The sequence below is a fragment of the Canis aureus genome, chromosome 17, assembly GCF_053574225.1.
Source record: "Canis aureus isolate CA01 chromosome 17, VMU_Caureus_v.1.0, whole genome shotgun sequence".
Lineage (NCBI taxonomy): Eukaryota > Metazoa > Chordata > Mammalia > Carnivora > Canidae > Canis > Canis aureus.
Window position 1 is genome coordinate 42,606,081 of NC_135627.1, and position 19,043 is coordinate 42,625,123.

At 33.6% G+C, this 19,043-nt stretch overlaps 1 long non-coding RNA gene and 1 other non-coding gene across 12 annotated transcripts in view; both read right to left on the bottom strand.

Moving 5' to 3' along the window:
- LOC144287936 (uncharacterized) overlaps positions 1–19,043 on the bottom strand; it is a 276,738-nt gene that overhangs the window by 177,840 nt on the left and 79,855 nt on the right. The window lies entirely within an intron of this gene.
- Positions 16,311–16,417, bottom strand: LOC144288183 (U6 spliceosomal RNA). Its single transcript, XR_013356156.1, has one exon. It is a non-coding gene; the product is annotated as a U6 spliceosomal RNA (small nuclear RNA).

Consider the following 19,043-nt stretch of genomic DNA (forward strand, 5'->3'; position numbering starts at 1 on the left):
ATGTATTTCATATATTCAAAAGAAGACAGCAATAACTAATTTTCTCCAAGTCAAGAATATTGAGGATATTTAACCACAGATATAGAACTTTAATTTCCTCTTAATCTTTTTTGTGGTCATGAAACAATTATATAATGGAAACACTAGTATAGGGAAAGTCAGTTATCAGAAAATATTTTTAATGTCCACCCTAAAATATCATGAACATTTAATTTACTATATATAACCATACCCATCTAACTAGTCAATAAATTAAACTTGGTATCAACAGCATATATTTAACCGTCAGTTTTTACTATCTTATTATGATTTGAACACCAAAAAAGAGTACAAAATTTCTGGCATTTTATTTGCCACAGAATGATTTCATGCAGTAGAATACATTAATTCAAGATCCTCTGAAATGAGATGCAGATGACTAACAACACAGATATTCATGCTTTGATCCCCATGATCTTGTTACTATTTTCCCTATAATTTTTTTTCTTTCTTCTGTTTCAATGTATGAATTACAAATACTTATCGCCCGTTAACTATAACTCTAATAAGGCTTCTATCCTGAATATTCTTATTTGTATTTCCATGTACTTCTTGGTACAGGTCCAAAATCTAGACTTAATTTTCCTTGTAAATAAAATATATACTAGGGACAACTGTTGAGTTTCTATCTACTCTCCTTTAGGTGCCCCCACTTTCCTTCAGTGTTGGTACCTTTCAATAATTCTGTTGATTTCTGGGCTAATTGGATTCAGTCAACAAGTTTTTATTTGGTTAAGACCATAACAGGCGGTACACCTGGTGGCTCAGCAGTTGAGCGTCTGCCCTTCAGCCCAATATGATCCTGGGGTCCTGGGATTGAGTCCCACATTAGGCTCCCTGCATGAAGCCTGCTTCTCTCGCTGCCTATGTCTCTGCCTCTCTCTCTCTCTGTGTGTCTCTCATGAATAAATAAATAAAATCTGTTTTAAAAAAGACCACAATATGCCAGCAAACCAAAGTTCAAGAGCATCAATTATATAACTCCTAGAAATAGAGGGTCTTACCTTACTGAAACAATTCCTGAAGACAACATATAGTAGATTGACATTATAACTAATCCTTCACAGATGTTCGTTACAACTACATATAGGATGGTGTACACTTGAAAACTGCTTCAGTTTATTAAAACTATAAAGAAAGCTCATATTTTAAGCTCAACTGCAGACTTTTATTCCTTAAATCTACTTGTTGATTTCTCTAATATGTTATCTTCCAAGTGGAATAAATCTAAACTTATTAAATGATTCTAAAATCATAATATGGTTAGAAACACCATAATTTTTTAACCACTTTACTGATATGATTGATATACAAAAAGGCTATACATATTTAATGTATACAGCTTGATTAAATTGAAGGTAATATATATTAATGAAACCATCACCACAAATGATGCCATAATTATATTTATCACCTCTAAAAATTTCATCCATCTTATTATTCATTTAGTTAGTTAGTTAGTTAGTTAGTTAATTATTTGGTAAGAGCACAAAAGATTTATCCCCTTAACAAATTTTTAAACATCCAATAGAGCATTATTAACTATGAGCATTATTCTGTATAGCAGATCTCTAGTACTTATCCAACTTATATAACTGGAAATTTGTACCCTATGACTAGTAATTACCATTCTCTCCTTCTCCCAGATACTGGCAACCAACATTCTACTTTCAGTATGTTTTTTCTTTATAAAAAAAAAAGTTACACATAAAAAAAATTAATGAGGGACACATGGTTGGCTCAGTCCATTGAGCATCCGCCTTCCACTCAGGTCATGATCTCAGGGTGCTCGGATCAACCCACACATCAGGCTCCCTGCTTGTTAGGGAGTCTACTTCTCCCTCCCATCAACCTCTGCCCCTCCCCTGCTCATGCTCTATATCTCTCTAAAATAAATTAAATCTTAATGAAAAGTGAAATCTTGCTATTTGCAATAACCTGGATGGACATTGGGGGTATAATGCTATAAGTCAGGCAAAAAAAAAGCAATAATAACCAACACTACAGAAATACAAACAACTATAATGAGAGAGTATTAGGAAAAATTATATCCCAACAAATTGGACAACCTAGAAGAAATGGATGAGTTCCTAGAAACATATAACTTACCAAAACTGAAGCAGTAAGAAAGAGAAAATTTGAACAGACTAATGCCAGCAATAAATTGAATCAGTAATCAAAAACTCCCAACAAACAAGGCTCTGGACCAGATAGCTTCACAGTCAAATTCCATAATGCATTTAAAGAAGAGTTAATACTTATTTTTTCCTCAAATTATTCCCCAAAAAAAGAAGAAGCATAACTTCCAAATTCATTCTATGAGACTGGTATTACCCTGATACCAAAACCAGATAAAGACAACAACAACAACAAAGGAACTACAGGCCAATATCTCTGATGAATATAGATGCAAAAATTCTCAGTGAAATACTAGGAAACCAAATACAACAATACATTAAAAAAGATCATTATAATCAAGTGGGATTTTTCGCAGGCTGCAAGGGTGGCTCAGAATTTGCAAATTAAGCAATCAATACATGACACCAATAAGAGAAAGGATCAAACCATATGATCATTTCAACAGATGCAGAAAAGGCATTTGACAAAGTACAATATCGATTCATGATAAAAATTATCAACAAAGTAGGTATAGAGGGGACACACCTCACCATAATAAAGGCCATATATGAAAAACCCACAGCCAACATTATACTCAATTGAGAAAAACTGAGCTCTATTTCCCTAAGGTCAGGAACAAGACAAGGATCTCCACTCTCACCAATTTTACTCAACAGAATACTGCAAGTCATAAATACAGCAATCAGACAAAAAAAAAAAAGACATCCAAATTAGCTAGTTAAAATTAAAACTTCCATTAATTCTAGATGGCATGATACTATACATAGAGCACCCTAAAAACTCCACCAAAAATGATAAATGAATTAAGTTTCAGGATACAAAAATCAACATACAGAAATTAATTCCATTTTCATACACTACTGGATATTTACTCAAAAAATATAAAAACACAAATTCAGATGGATACATGCCCTCCACATATTGATTACAGCATTGTTTACAAACACCAACACATGTACACAGCCCAAGTGTCCGTTGATAGATGAGTGCATAAATATGTGGTGTGTGTAACCATGGAATATATTCAGATACCAAAAAAAAATGAAATCTTGCCATTTGCAACAACATAGATGAAGCTAGAAGAGTATAATATTAAGCTAAATAAGTCAGTCAGAAAAAGACAAATACCATATGATTTCATTCATATGCAGAATTTAAGAAACAAGTGAGCAAACAGAGAAAAAAATAAAACCACATACACAAAGAATCTAAAACAGTCAAACCCACAGTGTTTTGTGTATTTTTTTGGTCTAAACTTTTATCATTGGTTGTCCTACAGCTATATTCATTTTTGTGGTAGAAAAATCTATTGTATACTACCTAGAAACTAGATAAGGATGTTGTTTTCTTGGGAGTCTCATGCCTACCTTCAAGAAATTCCTCGCTATCACCTTGGTTTCCTCTCTTGAAAAAGGGATTTTTATAGAACTTAATTCCAAAAGGTGAAAAAGTGGGCAGTAATTTTAGATCAAAAGACTTAACAACTCATGCCATTTTCTGAATTGCTCTCTTCTATCCTCAAGTTTCTTTATATTCTTTGAGAGAACAGAAAGTTGTGGAATATATCTTACACAATATAGTTAATAAATCGACACAGAACTAAAGTTCACAGAACTGCTTGCCCAGTGATTTTATGAAATTAGTTTAAACACTACAGAATATTTCTTAACATATGCTTTATGTACTTTCAGTGCAAAAGAATCCTAAAGCTACATTATCTTTTGATCTTCTACTCATGGATTCTATTTTCTATGTTGAAATATTTAGTAGTGTCAATGACTTCTGAATAGAAAACAAGACACCTGCAAAGAATATCTAGAGAAAACAGATATTTCTGAAGAATTTTTTACTACTTTTAGACTGTGGCCACCTTGACAATACTTCAAATACCAGGAATACCTCAGGCTATTGAGCAATCACTTCTACAGTAAAGATGGAATATTAAAATGTAACAATTTATATTCAACTTATTTCAACTTGTAATTGTAACTTCCCAGAGCTACACTATGTCAATTCCAGTTAATTTAGAAACTTAAAGAAATAAGAGGCACTGAAGCCGACTTCAAAATAAGAAACTGAAATTTAATTTTCTCATTCTTTTATCAAATACATACTTTAGAAGTTACTGATGATATACTGATTATCTCTGAATATATTTAAAATGCCTAGAACTTTGTAAATAATTTTTAAAAACACATTTGAAGCATAATTTTAGAGTTCCAAAAATAATGTATGTTTGTTACAGATAATATACCTAAATAAAGAAATCAATATAAAAGAGAAGTCAACATTGATATTACATAAAGTAAATAAATACTGGTAATATTTTGGTCTATTTACTTCCATTTTTCTATAAGAACTGATCATTCTATTATTAAAATGTTACTATTTCATGCATAGGTATATCTTTTCTTAAAAATTTATATTGACATTATTGACATAGTATTTTATTAGTTTTATTTTTTTATTTTTTTATTTTTTTTAATTTTTATTTATTTAAGATAGTCACAGAGAGAGAGAGAGGCAGAGACATAGGCAGAGGGAGAAGCAGGCTCCATGCACCGGGAGCCCGATGTGGGATTTGATCCCGGGTCTCCAGGATCGCGCCCTGGGCCAAAGGCAGGCGCTAAACCGCTGCGCCACCCAGGGTTCCCAGTATTTTATTAGTTTTAGATGTACAATCTAATGGTTTAACATATGCATATATATTGTGAAATGAGCACTACAGTAAGTGGTGCTTACAATTTATAACTATAATTTATAACATAACACAGTTTAAATTATATACCTTATTTTTAATAACAAAATTATATACTATAAACATAGCATTGACTACAATTTGGGATAGATCATTACATATCATCATGTAATTATACCAGCACATTGATTCATATCTATAATGTGCATTATTTTAGTTATTACTTTTTCTAAAATAACAAATACTTATCTAAATATATATTGAAGAAATTAAGATATTTCAGGGTTCCTGGGTGGCTCAGCTGGTTAAGCATCTGCCTTTGATTCAGGTCAAGATTTCAGGGTCCTGGGACTGAATCCTGTCAGGCTTCTTGCTCAGCTGGCAGTGTGTTTCTCCCTTTCTCTCTGCTCTGCTCCCATGACCATGCATATGTGCATGCACTCTCTCTCAAATAAAATCTTATAAAAAAGAAATTAAGATATACCTTTTTATTTACTATGTTGGAATTGTGTGTTTTCATTCATTTTCCACATTAATTTTTTTAGTAAGTAGTTTTGTTCACGCAATAAATAAAAACTACCAATACATGCAACAATATGGATGAAACTTCAAAGTACTATACTAATTTAAAAAGTTATATAGAAAGTCTAAATATTTATGGGTCATTCTGCAAAAGGTAAAAACTTAAAAAAAAAAGAACAGAAATCAGTAGTAACTATGCGTTGGGGGTAGATGTGAACAACACTGAAAGCAAAGGGAACACAGGGGTGTCTGGGGAGTAACAAAAATATTCTATATCAGGGCACCTGCGTGGCTCAGTGGCTGAGACTCTGCCTCTGGCTCAGGTTGTGATCCTGGGATCCTGGAATCAAGTCCTGCATGAGGCTCCCCTTAGGGAACCTGCTTCTACCTCTGCCTATGTCTCTGCCTTTCCTCTTTCTCTGTGTCTCTCATGAATAAGTAAAATCTTAAAAAAAAAAAAAAAGTTCTATATCTTGGCTTTGGCTTTGGTTATATGACTCAACATGCCTTTCGAATTCATTGAATTCTACTCCAAAAATGCCATTTTTATTGTAAAAAAGACTTATAAATTAAATAAACTTATAAATTATAGTAATAAATATGACCTAAAATGTAAAGAAAATTTTAAAATATAATGAAACCAATTTTCAGAAAATACAGGTTATTAAGTCCCACTGAAGTTAAGAAGTTTTTTATGATTTATGCATTTTTTATATATTATTTTAACTGTTGGTATTTTTCCAAATACCTCTGATTTCCCAAGTCTTCCCCATATCAATAAAAGCATGGTTCTTCCGGAAATTCAGTATTAATCCTCAACAACTCATTCTCCCACCCACAAAAATTTAAGTGAATCTTGTTCAATTTCCTAAACTTATCTTTTCAGCACCTAAGCCATAGTCCCATATACTCTTTACCTACATACCACTTCTATACAACATAGTACTAGGAGTCCTAACCAGAGCAAATAGGGGCAAGGGAAGAAAAAGGAACTAAAAGATATCCAGACAAGAAAGAAAAAAGTAAGGAAGTATCTCTGTTTGCAGATAACATGATCTTATATATAGAAAACATTAAAGATCCAGGTGTTATACTGTATGTTGGCAAATCGAACTCCAATAAAAAATATACCAAAAAAAAAAAAAGAAAGAAAGAAAGAATGAGGCAAGTGCCAACAAAATATGGGAAGAAAAATAGTGTGAACCATGATAATAAAAGAAAGTCAAGTTAATAAAAAAAAAAAAAAAAAAAAAAAAGAAGATGATCCACCAAAGCAGGAAAAAAAGTTTTGTCGTGAATGTAAAACTCCTCTAAAAAAAAGGCTTTAAGAAATTTTACATGAAACCACTAAAGACCCCACATAACCAAAAATTTTGAGCAAGGACAAAGCTGAAGACACCACATTGCCTAAATCCAAAATATGTTACAAAGTTAGTCATCGTAACAGGATGATATTGGCATTAAAAAACAATGGAATAGAAAAGAGAGCCCACAGATACACTGTCAACAATGAAGTCATAATACACAATGGGAAAAGGACAGTTTCTTCAATATATAGTTTCGGAAAACTGAATGTCCCTATGCAAGAGAATGAAATTGAACTCTTTTATCATATGCAAAAATCAATTAAAAGTGGATTAAAGAATTAAATGTAAGACCTAAAACTATAAAACTCCTAGAAGAAAACATCATGACATTTCTTGAAATTGGTCTTGGCAATGATTTACAACAATTTATTGATTATAACACCAAGAGCACAGGAAGGAAAAACAAAATGGACAAATGGACAATGGGATTACATCAGAGTAAAAAGCTTCTGCAACAGCAAAGGAAATAATCAACAAAATGAAAATTCAATCTGTAGATATAGAGAAAATATTTGAACACTTTCTATTTACTTATTTGCTTCTAGTGTGTTTTTAATTATTCAATGTATTCTTATCTCATGCCTAACTTAAAATCATTTTCAGATCATTCTAACAACTCAGTTATCCTGATATTGGCATACCTTAACTGCATTTTTTAACAAATGATTTTCAACAAATGATTTTAACAAATGATTTCTTGGTACAATTGCAGGTTATGTTATGAACTTCTGATTTTATTAACTATTCTGTTTTCATTGGCTTTCTTTGACAGCACTCTGATAGGGGAAGAATGTTGTTGTCTCATTACTGTCAGGTGGAGGCAGAAGTTTTGTGTGGTACAGATTAATTTCTACTCCCTATGGATGTCTAAGCCCACGTTCTAAAATCTGAAATCTATACATATATTATGTTACATGGCAAGAGGCGATTAAAGTTACAGATAAGAGTGAGGTTGCTAAAAGACCATGAGAGGCAGAGATTATTTTGGATTATTTGTGTGGGCTCTTGTAACCGCAAGGGTCCTTATAAAGCAAAGGAAGAGACAAGAGTGTCAGAATCTGTGATCTGCAAGTGGTTTTCTGAATTTGAAGATGGATAAAAGGCCACAAGCCAAGAAATGTAGGCAGCCCCTAGAAGCTGGAAAAGGCAAGGAAACAGATTCTTCCACAGAGACTCCAGAAGGAATTCAGTCCTGACAAACCTTGATTTTAGCCCAGCAAGATCCATTTCACCCTCTGACCTTACAGAATTACAGCTAATAAATTTGTATGTTTTAAGATACTATGTTTGTAGTAATCTATTATATCAGCTATAAGTAACTAATGCACTTAAGTTCCCTACTTGGCCTCCACTAGAGCCTGAGGTGACCTTGATACCTCATTACCTCTGGGTGAGTTCCCCACATAATTTCTACTAACACTCTGTTGAGGTTGATCTCATTATTGTGAAAAAGTGATGTGAGTCTTGACTCTCTACTAGCCTTCTATGATACCATTATAATGTGGACAGAGCAGGATGCTTCACTATGGCCATTAGTGGATAGATTATCCATAAATATTTGTGGGTGGGACTCATTACTGGTAGCAGGAATGAAAATCCTACCTCCTTATCTGACCTTCTCTGACACTTGCCCAGCAGTGTGTTAGAGAATCTAGTCATAGCCTTGCAATGGTGGAAGCATGGGTTCTTCATCCATCTTTATTTGAATGGGGTACAGTTCTTCTGTGGCATTTAACTAAATTACAGTGGTATAATCTAAAAATTATATATCTTTCTAAGGCTGCCTTTTTTACTGGTCCTTTAGAGAGCGTGAGCTTATGCTGGATGTTTTCTCCCCCTGTGGATCAATGATATTCTGTTTGCTAGTTCATGTAATCCCAATTCTGGGGTATAGGAGGCAAAAAAGAAGATTCATAGGAGAAGGAGAAGAAGGAGGAGGAGGAGGAGGAGGGAGGAGGAGAAGGAGGAGGAGGAGAAGAAAGAGAAGAAGACGACAACGACTCACTGAACTAACTCTCCTTATGTCCTGATGTGTCCAGCCAAGCTTTAAGAATCTTCGTGTGCTTGTTTTATATATATCTAGAGTTTATAGTTGAAAACAGTGGGAATAACAGGGAAAGTAGATCTACTCAATCTTTCTAGAATCAGGAGCCAACCTATAATTAATTTTAACTACTAATATTTTACTACTTAGAGCTTAGATTTCAATCCTGACTGCCAATTCTTTCATAGTAATACTTTGTCATCTTTGGAATATAAATTTTGAATGTGAGAATGTCTTCAAGAAATCACTAAAGATAGAAAGGTAATGTACAAAAGAATATAAATGATAAAATACCAACAAGTGAGAATTCTAAATATAAAGAAACATAAAAATATGCTAAAAATATATAGGTTAAACATTAGTCAGGCAAAAACTAAAAGACACAGCAACATAAGGGGATATTTTAATACACTTCTCTTGATTAAAAAGATCAAGCATAAAAAAAAGATCAAGCATATAAATTCTAAGACAGAAAAACACTGAGCAACACATCTAATAAAATTTGACAGGTAAACTTATATAGAATTTTTTATCCAACTGAAAGAGAATATACCTATTTTTTAAGTACACATGTGACACTATAAAACTTGATCACAACAGTAGTCCATAGAATTATTAGTAAATTAAAAAATAATTATGCCAAACATATTAAATGAGCTCTAATTAAAATGTAATTTAATTAAAGTTAAAAAAGAAAAAAATATTTTTTAAACTCCCATCTACTCAGAAACTAGTAAGACAATTTTATATATCTATGGATTAAAAATAAAATAATAGAGATTTTTTAAATACTCAATACTGAATAAAGATTTTAAAAATTGCATATAAATCTTACAGGATGCAACAAAAATCAGTATTTGGAGGGAAGTTTATTGCCTTAAATATTTATATTAGAAAAAGAGCCTAAAAATCAATTGTTTAAATGTACAATTGAAAAAGGTTGAAAAAGAACACCACAAAAATTAGTAGATAATAGGGACAATGAGACAAAAAAATAAAAAATAATTTAAATATTTAATAAAATGTTACATACCAGAGAAACAAATGACAAAATATGTTTCTTTGAAGCACCTAACATTAGACATTGTAAAGAGAGGCAAGGAGAGAGAAAAAGAGAGAAAGACACATACTTTTTTTTTTTAAGATTTTATATATCTATTTGAGAGAGAGTATGCTTTCATGTCTGCATGAGCAAAGAGAGGGGTAGAGGAGGAGAGAAAAAGAAAGAGAATCTCTCAAGCAAACTCCATGCTGAGTGTGGAGCCGTGGCTTGATCTCAGGACGCTGAGATCATGACCTTAGCCGAAATCAAGAGTCAGCCACTTAACGGACTGTGCCACCCAGATTCCCCAAGACACATACACTCTTTTTTTTAAGTTTTTTTTTTTTTTTAATTTATTCATGAGAGACACAGAGAGAGAGGCAGAGACACAGGCAGAGCGAGAAGCAGGCTCTATGCAGGGAGCCTGATGTGAGACTCCATCCCGGGTCTCCAGGATCAGGCCCTGGTCTGAAGGCAGGTGCTAAACCACTGGGCCAACTGGGCTGCCCAGGACACATACATTCAGAATAGATAAGGGAATATGAAAGATCCAAGGAAGAGACTAAAAAGGGAGGGAATGAATGCTACTTATATTTTCATGTAAATAAACTCTAAAACATGATCTAATTAATAGAAAAAGTCCCAGAAGAGTGTAGCTTTCAGAAAGGACCAAAAGGTTATTGAATATTATTTTCTACTGCAAAATTTGAATTACTAAGCTAATTTAAATAATAATTAATATGCTTCTTGAAGAAATACTAAGTTCAAAATTTCTTTACAGGTGAATTCTGCCAAACATTCTATATTTCAAGCTCAAAATTCTAATCTTATTGAAAATCATTTGGGGAACATAAAATGGAGGAATACTCCAAAATGATGCTAGTATTATGTGTGCTACCAAATCCCAACAAAAAGAGAGAAAGAAAATTACAATCTCATTTGTGTATTAAATATAGATGAAAATTCCAAGTAAAATAACAGCAAAAATATGTTAAAAAAAACTCAAAAAAAAAACTCAAAAAAACTCTTTATGAAAAATTCGAGGTTAGTTCAGGAATACAAGGACAGTTTACTTACTCGGTAATCATAAAAAGTATTCACTTCATTTCAAAAGAGAGAGAGAAAGAAAAGACATGACCTATGCATACTTTTCCACCTGAAAAAAGTCTTCTCAGGCTGCTGATGAATGTTAAGATGATATTCCACCAATACTGTCATTCTTTATTCTCCTTTTAGTCCTCTGAATTATGTGCATCAACTATCCACAACCTTTGTTTTATAATATGTTATCATCATTTCTCCATGGAGAGACTTGTTTCATTCTCACACTTCTCCAAGAACAGCAATAAATGAAAATCTTGTTAGGAATTCTCTCTCTCTCTCTCTCTCTCTCTCTCTCTCTCTCTCACACACACACACACACACACACACACACACATCTACATGTACCATGTAGTTTTATCACATAAAGGATGTTCATTTTTCTCATTTCCAATTTTTTCCCCCTCTTTCTCTGGCTCTTGCCACCCACTAAACTTCATTGCCAGAAGAGCTCCCAGAACTGCACAGTTCTGGAAGAAAGAGGCCCTGAATCTTTACTGGGAAAGAATGCCCACCCACCTTCCTTCACTGCAGATGACAGACACACACCCAGTGTCAAGGCAAGATGGCAGTTTCAGCTGGTACTTCTTTTTCATTGCAAATGACATAAAACAACTCCCTCCCCCAGAGAGTGGTAGTCCAAAGTAAACTGGATTGCAGACTTTCAGGACACCATAAGGGAGATAAACAAGTCTGGCTAGATCTCTTCAGAGCTTCTCTTCTCTACATAACTATCCTCAGGGAATGTCAATGCTGGCAATAGGCACAGTGAATCCAGTCAGGACACTTAAGATGTTGTGGAATCGTTCTTGAATATCAATCACCCTTGAAGCTGAGGCCAAACATGGCATCTACCACAAGCTCATATAGCATTCTGTGCTTTGCCTTATTTTTTCACTAAATTTCAAATTACCATGAGACAATGCAAAATAACTGTTGTAAATTGTTCTTGGGATCTAATTACTGTAGCCTCATATTTAATGTTGACCACCTTCACTTTTCGCTGTGACTATGTAACTACTAAAAGTTTGAGAGAAATTTTGACATAGTTAACTAGCCAAGTGGCTTGTTAAATTGGAAATAATAATGGAATATTTGGAATGACACAGATTTTAAGGAAATTTGCATGAGTTTTTAAACACAAACCACTATTATGAGAACACAAAGGTTAGATGGCATGAACTCACTGAAATTACAGTTAGTACATTGCTAGACTTAATTCAGCATGTTTAGATAATCCTGGAAACAGTAGTACACTTACTATGCGATAAGAATGAATGCTCAAAATTGGTGTACAGAAAATTCTGAAAATAGAGATAGGGTACCATGATGGGGTACAAACATAAAGAAAAGACAGTGACACGAGAAGAATTATATCAATTAAGTTACGAAGTTAAAACGAACTGAAAAAAAGCAAAGGAGTTAGGTGCATCACGATAAAGAAACCATATGCAGATTTAGCTACTTTCTTTTAGAGTCAGATACTGAAGCCAATTAAATAGTGATTTGAAAATGAATTAGGAAGTTTAGGCAAAGAAAATGCAGATGATGAATGAATACTACAAGATAATGATGTGATCTGCATAAGAGGAATGTTTAATCATTCATTCACTTAAAAAAAACATAAATTGGACACCAACAATACACAATATACCAGATTTACAGGTGAATAAAACAGATGAGTCCTGCTTTCCTGATTAGAACACTAAGTGAGTAAAGCAACAAATACACATAAATGTAGTAATAAATAAGAATAGATATGTGAGATGTTGTAAAGGAAAGGATGTTTTTGTAAGAGTAGAAGAAGATGAAAGTTTCTGAAGAAGTCACATTTGAGCAGGGCAAAGATAATGAAAAGAAATCAATCAGAACAGCATTTCAGACAGAGGGTAAAAGCGTGTGCAAGGACCCTGAGTTCAGAAGAGCATAACCTGTTTAAAACTATTTTGTATGGAAGGTAATAAGAGAAGAGGGTTATACAAGATGAATTTGATGAGTTAGATTTCAGCTCATATCATGCTTTGTAGTTCACTTTCAGAGAACTGAATTTTGTCTCATGTACAGTGGAAACCTTGAGAGATCATAATCAGTAAATGGCATAAGCAGTTCAGCATGTTTGAGAGATACTCCCAGTTGCTGTGTAGAGCAAAAAGAAAAGAAAGATCCAAGTGAGGAGACCAATTAGGAAGTTGTTGCATTACTTTTTTCTTTAGCAAGATACAGTATTTGGATTGAGGTGATGATAAATGGCGGTATAGCAAAGTTGTGACTAAAATCAGGATATATGGGATCCCTGGGCGGCTCAGTGGTTTAGCGCTTGCCTTCAGCTCAGGGTGTGATCCTGGAGTCCCGGGATCGAGTCTCACATCGGGCTCCCTACATGGAGCCTGCTTCTCCCTCTGCCTGTGTCTCTGCCTCTCTCTCGCTGTGTCTCTCCTGAATAAATAAATTTAAAAAAAAAATCTTAAAAATAATAAAATAAAACAAAATAATAAAATAAAATAAAATAAAATAAAATAAAATAAAATAAATCAGGATATATTTGCAAATAAACACAATCTGCTTCTTGGTGAGGGTTTGGAGCATATGAAGATAAGATGATGTTAACAATGACCTGAAAGGCTACACTATAAGCAGTAGATGGGCTAAGAAGTGAAGAATGAGAAGGGCACAGGTACAATTGTGAAAATGTGTTTAAGATTCCTTTTTTTAAAAAGATTATTTATTTATTTATTCATGAGAGAGACACACAGAAAGATACAGAGACATAGGCAGAGGGAGAAGCAGCCTCCCTATAGGGAGCCTGATGCAGCCAGGACCCCGTGATCACCACCTGAGCCAAAGGCAGACACTCAACCACTGAGGCATCCTTGTGTTTAAGATTCCTAAAGATGGCTAAGTTCAGATTTCAAATAGGCAGTAATATATGCCTGAAGAGGTATCTACATTGAATTTTAATTCATTAGTAATCAGTATATTAAAGACATTTAAAAGCTTGATACTAATGGAGAAAATTCTTAGAAAACAAGATGATGTAATGATTCACTCCAGGAATCATTTTGATGGAACCAGAGAAGGATCCATAAATTAGGATAAACAGCAGCTAGAAAATAATACGGTGTCAAGAAAGTTAAGTTATTCAGCAAATGAAAGCAATATTGTGGGTCAAAGGTATAAATTAAACCAATCCTAAGTCAATTGAAGAGTAAATGTGAGCTGAGTTGGTGCTTAGGCACAACAGGTTATTATGCTAAGTGAGCTAAGTCAGACAGAGAACACAATATTGTTTGATACACTTATATGTGGAATTTTAAAAAGCTAAACTTGTGAAGACCAAGAGTAAAATGGTGGTACCAGAGGGACTGAGGGATGGGAGGATAGGAGAGATGTCGTTTAAGGGTATTAACTTACACTGAGCAGCAAATAAGTCCTAGAAGTCTAATGTACAGTATGGTTAATATAGACAACAATATTATGGTATCAAACTCACTGAGACTAGATTTTAATTATTCTAACCAGAAAAAAGAAATGATAATTGTATGACATGATAAAGGTACTAATTATCATTATTATGGTTAATAATATAGTAAATGCTTCATTCAACATGTTGTATACCTTATATTTACACAATATGGTTTGTCAGATATATTTCAATTTAAAAAATGATTTAGTGGGGTACCTGGGTGGCTTAACTGGTTAAGCAGGCGATTCTTGATTTTGGTTCAGGTCATGATATCAAGGTCCTGGGACTGAGCCCTGAGCCAGGCTCTGCCCCGGGTGTAGAGCCTGCTTGATTAAGATTCTCTCCCTCTCCCCCTCATGCTTGCTCTCTTTCCTTTCAGAAGCAAATTTTTTAAAAAATGATTTCATGTACTAGCTAGAAGAGGATGGAGTCTTTAACAAAAAACTTTAGGAGGATTTACTAGGCCATACTTACATGTTTGTGAAAATATTACACTAGGGACACCTAGGTGACTCATCAGTTGAGCTGAGGACTTGCTCATGTCCTTCATTAAAGCCCATACATTGTAAGAACTATCTCAAAAAAAATTTTTTTTTTCACTTCTAAGATCAATTTTAAAGTTAACAAATATTTGTATTACTATTCCTGAATTTTCTCGTCCCTTAGTCATATTTTTTTCTTCATACATAATGCTGTGTGTGATCCCAGGGTTCAGGGATTGAGCCCTGCATCAGATTCCCTCTAGGGAACCTGCTTCTCCCTCTGCTTATGTCTCTGTCTCTCTCTGTGTCTCTCTCATGAATAAATGAATAAAAAAACTTAAAAAAATACTATGCTAGAACAAGTAAAATTGAATATGCAGGAAAGAGAATGAGAGGTTACAGCAATGTAGTTTATGTTAGGGAAACAGTGAATGATGAGTTAGTAAGTGAAAATGAGAACAAGAAATATAGCATCTTTCTTTGCTCAGTACTGGAAAGAGTGTCAATTGTTAGAGAATACGTTAAAAATAGTCTTTGAGAAAAATTAACATTTTGATAAAAATTAGGAGGTGGAAGAGAATTTCAAGTAATATAAGAATTTCAAGAACTGTACTTGAAGTTGGATATCAAGGAGTAGAATAACAGTGTTCTAATATCAGTTGCTTTCATAAAATTACATTTTGTGTGCCTTACGACTAGTTTTTGACCATTCAATATAACAACTTTATTAAAATGATTAAAATATGTAAAAAATACAAGGTCTCCAATTCATGCCTAGAATTTAGAAAGCATGCATATATACATTTAATCTGAGACATGCTGATCTCAAAAGAACTAAATTTAGTATTCTGAAATTAATTATTTCCAAAAAAAATATGTAATGAGTTGCTCTCGAAGGATCTATTTTCTGAGTGAGAAATATAATAGCTTAATACTGATACAATTTCTGAAAGACAGATAAAATTTAGGAAATAGAGTATGAACTGCTACACAGATTTAATTAATTAATTAATTAATTTAAGATTTTATTTATTCTGGTAGGCAATGTTATAATAAATAGTCTGAGAACTGTATTTCTGTAACTAATCAATAGTTTATGCAGTGCTCAAATGTGAGACAGAGACATAAATTCAGAATGTTAAGGCTGAGAAGCATTACACATGAAGAAAAAATATGACTAAGGAACGAGAAATTTCAGGAATAATAACACAAATATTTGTTAACTTTAAAATTGATCTTAGAAGTGAAAATACCATAGCCTTTTTTTAGATAGTTCTTACAATGTATGAACTTTAATGAAGGACGTGAGCAAGTCTGTATAGACATAAATTTTCATCACTCTTGGGTTAAATATGGGAATGGAATGGCTGGGTTGTATGGTAGCTTGTATATGATTGTTTTTTTTTTTTTTCTTTAAATATGGAACGCTTCACGAATTTGCGTGTCATCCTTGCGCAGGGGCCATGCTAATCTTCTCTGTATCGTTCCAATTTTAGTATATGTGCTGCTGAAGCGAGCACTTTTTTTTTTTTAAAGAAAGAGTGCTTTTTATTTTTTTATTTTTATTTTTTTTAGTATTTTATTTTATTTTTATTTATTTATGATAGTCACACACACAGAGAGAGAGAGAGAGGCAGAGACACAGGCAGAGGGAGAAGCAGGCTCCATGCACCGGGAGCCCGACGTGGGACTCGATCCCGGGTCTACAGGATCGCGCCCTGGGCCAAAGGCAGGCGCTAAACCGCTGCGCCACCCAAGGATCCCTATGATTGTTGATAGTTTTATTCACAATAGCCTCAAACTGAAAACAACCCATATGCCCATCATTAAGTGAATAAATATCTAAAATGTAGTATATTCATAAATGACTATTGCAATACCATTTAGCAATGAAGAGCAATGACTATTGATATGTGCAACACCACAGATGAATTTAAAAGTCATTTGAGTAAAAGAAGCCAGACATAAAAGAATATTACATATTGAATAACTGCATTTATATAAAATTCTGGAAATGCAAACTACTAGTGAAGTGACAAAAATCAGATTGGTGGTTGCCTGGAGCTGGGGGCAGAGGCAGAGATGTCCATCAAAGGCATAAAGGAATGTTTTGGGGATGATGAGAATGTTCTGTATTTTTATTGTGTTGGTGGTTTCCCAGATGTACACAACTGCCAAATGCATTGAATACTAAATGGATGCAGTTTATTGTATGCAAATTCTATCAATAAAGTCCATTCTACAATAAAAGAAGGAAGGACGTGAGGCAGACTGTTGGTTCCTATTGTATATTATTCTGGTTAGCTAAGATTAAGTTGAGGCTTAGAAACAAAATAGCAACAACAAAAAACCACATGGCACTACCTATTGTGACAAGGGTTTATTTCTCAACTATGCAAAGCAGGCTATGACCCCAAACAACTTTCCAAGGCAACTCAAAGACAAAGGCTTATCATTCCACCTTATTAAGAGGCAATTTACATGATTATTCCAGGACAAAAAAAAAGTTTCACATAGGAACTTAGATGCTTTGGCCTGGAAGTCATTTATACTCATAACTGTGTCATGCAGCTCCACTCCCACTGCAAAAGGGCTAAGAAATATGATTTCCTATGTACCCCAAAAGGAAAGAAAATTAGATATTGTAAAAAACAAAAATTTTATTACCTACCTAAACTATATGGATATGGAAGTTCGCTTTGTATATTCATTTCCCCTGTATCATACACATATATATTGCTTAGTTTATTTAACTAATCCCCTTTTTTGGAGTAGAAGTTTTATTTAGAAGAGTTTCCTATTATAAACACTGCTCTGCTGATCATCTATCTAGATGGCTGGTTGCTAGAAATATTGCAGTATTAGTTATCTATAACATGATGCATTTTTTTCCTGTCAATAATATCCAAATAAAATTAACTGAAGTTCCCATTCACTATACTGCAGAAAGTCTAGTGCTTTTGCCAGAGTCAAGTCACTTTTGGACCAAAGTTCTCTCACCTATGAATTCACTACAAATATTTCCTCAATTGTTCCACCATCTTATTCACATGCTGACTCCACCCTAAAGAAATCAAGAATTCAGGTCTGTCATGTATAATAGATTTTAAAGTTTTGTGATCATTTTGCATCATTTTACTGCCTGTCACAGTCAAAGGTGAAATTGCATATTTGTCATTCCTATCATTGAGAGGCTTTTTTTTTTGGACACCCTGATATTCACTGAACACATTACTCTTTTTACAGCTTGATGTTCTTACTATAATTCTAAGTTTCCTTTCTGATTTCTTCCCATCCATCCATCTCTCCTTTATCCACTTTCAAATTTCTTTTCTTTCAAACTGTGTCCTAGAATCACATTTGTATATGCAAAATCATTGCTACCTAGGTGAGGATTGTTCCGAAACAGCTTTTTTTTCTTCCCTTTAAAAAAATCACTTGCCTTCCTTAGCAGTCAATTCTAGTTTAAAACTATGATTTTGATTGTAGGCAACACTATGTTACAGTGTTGGGGAGGTTTAAATTTGCTCCTAAATAAAATTGTTCTTTAAGCAGACCCTGGCATAAAACTATATACTTGATCTTAGCCAAAAGAACAAGAAGCAATGGCATAAAAATATTCAATTCGTGTTAGTTATTTCTTATAACAAAGGACATTTCTCCCACACTTCTATACTATATGCTTTTTCTCTTATTCAATCCTTTACCATCTATAAAATCTTGTCAAAATGCAATGGTATTTTTTTCTCAGATTTTATTGAGATTTTTATAATAGCTTATTTTTTAAGAAATTTCAACAACTTCTTGTTTCATAATTACATTAGCACCACATATTTAGATTTTCTGTAAATGTTACTGTAGTCAATGATATCCTATGTTTATTTCACAAATCTTTCCCCTATTGCTGCCAATTCATATCCTGTGGTCTTTAATTTTTTCCTAAAAGGATTATAGAAATAGCAACTCTGACTCCTTGCATGTCAACCAATGCCCTTCTCTTGTCTTCTTGTGTAAAAGACAGCCTGACGGGTTATGTCACAAAGGGCATGCAAACTTTTTTCACATAATGCTGATAATGAGCCCTTGTCTTCTGACATTTAGTGATGCAGAACAGCCTAACGTCAACCTCATTATTTCTCCATTTTT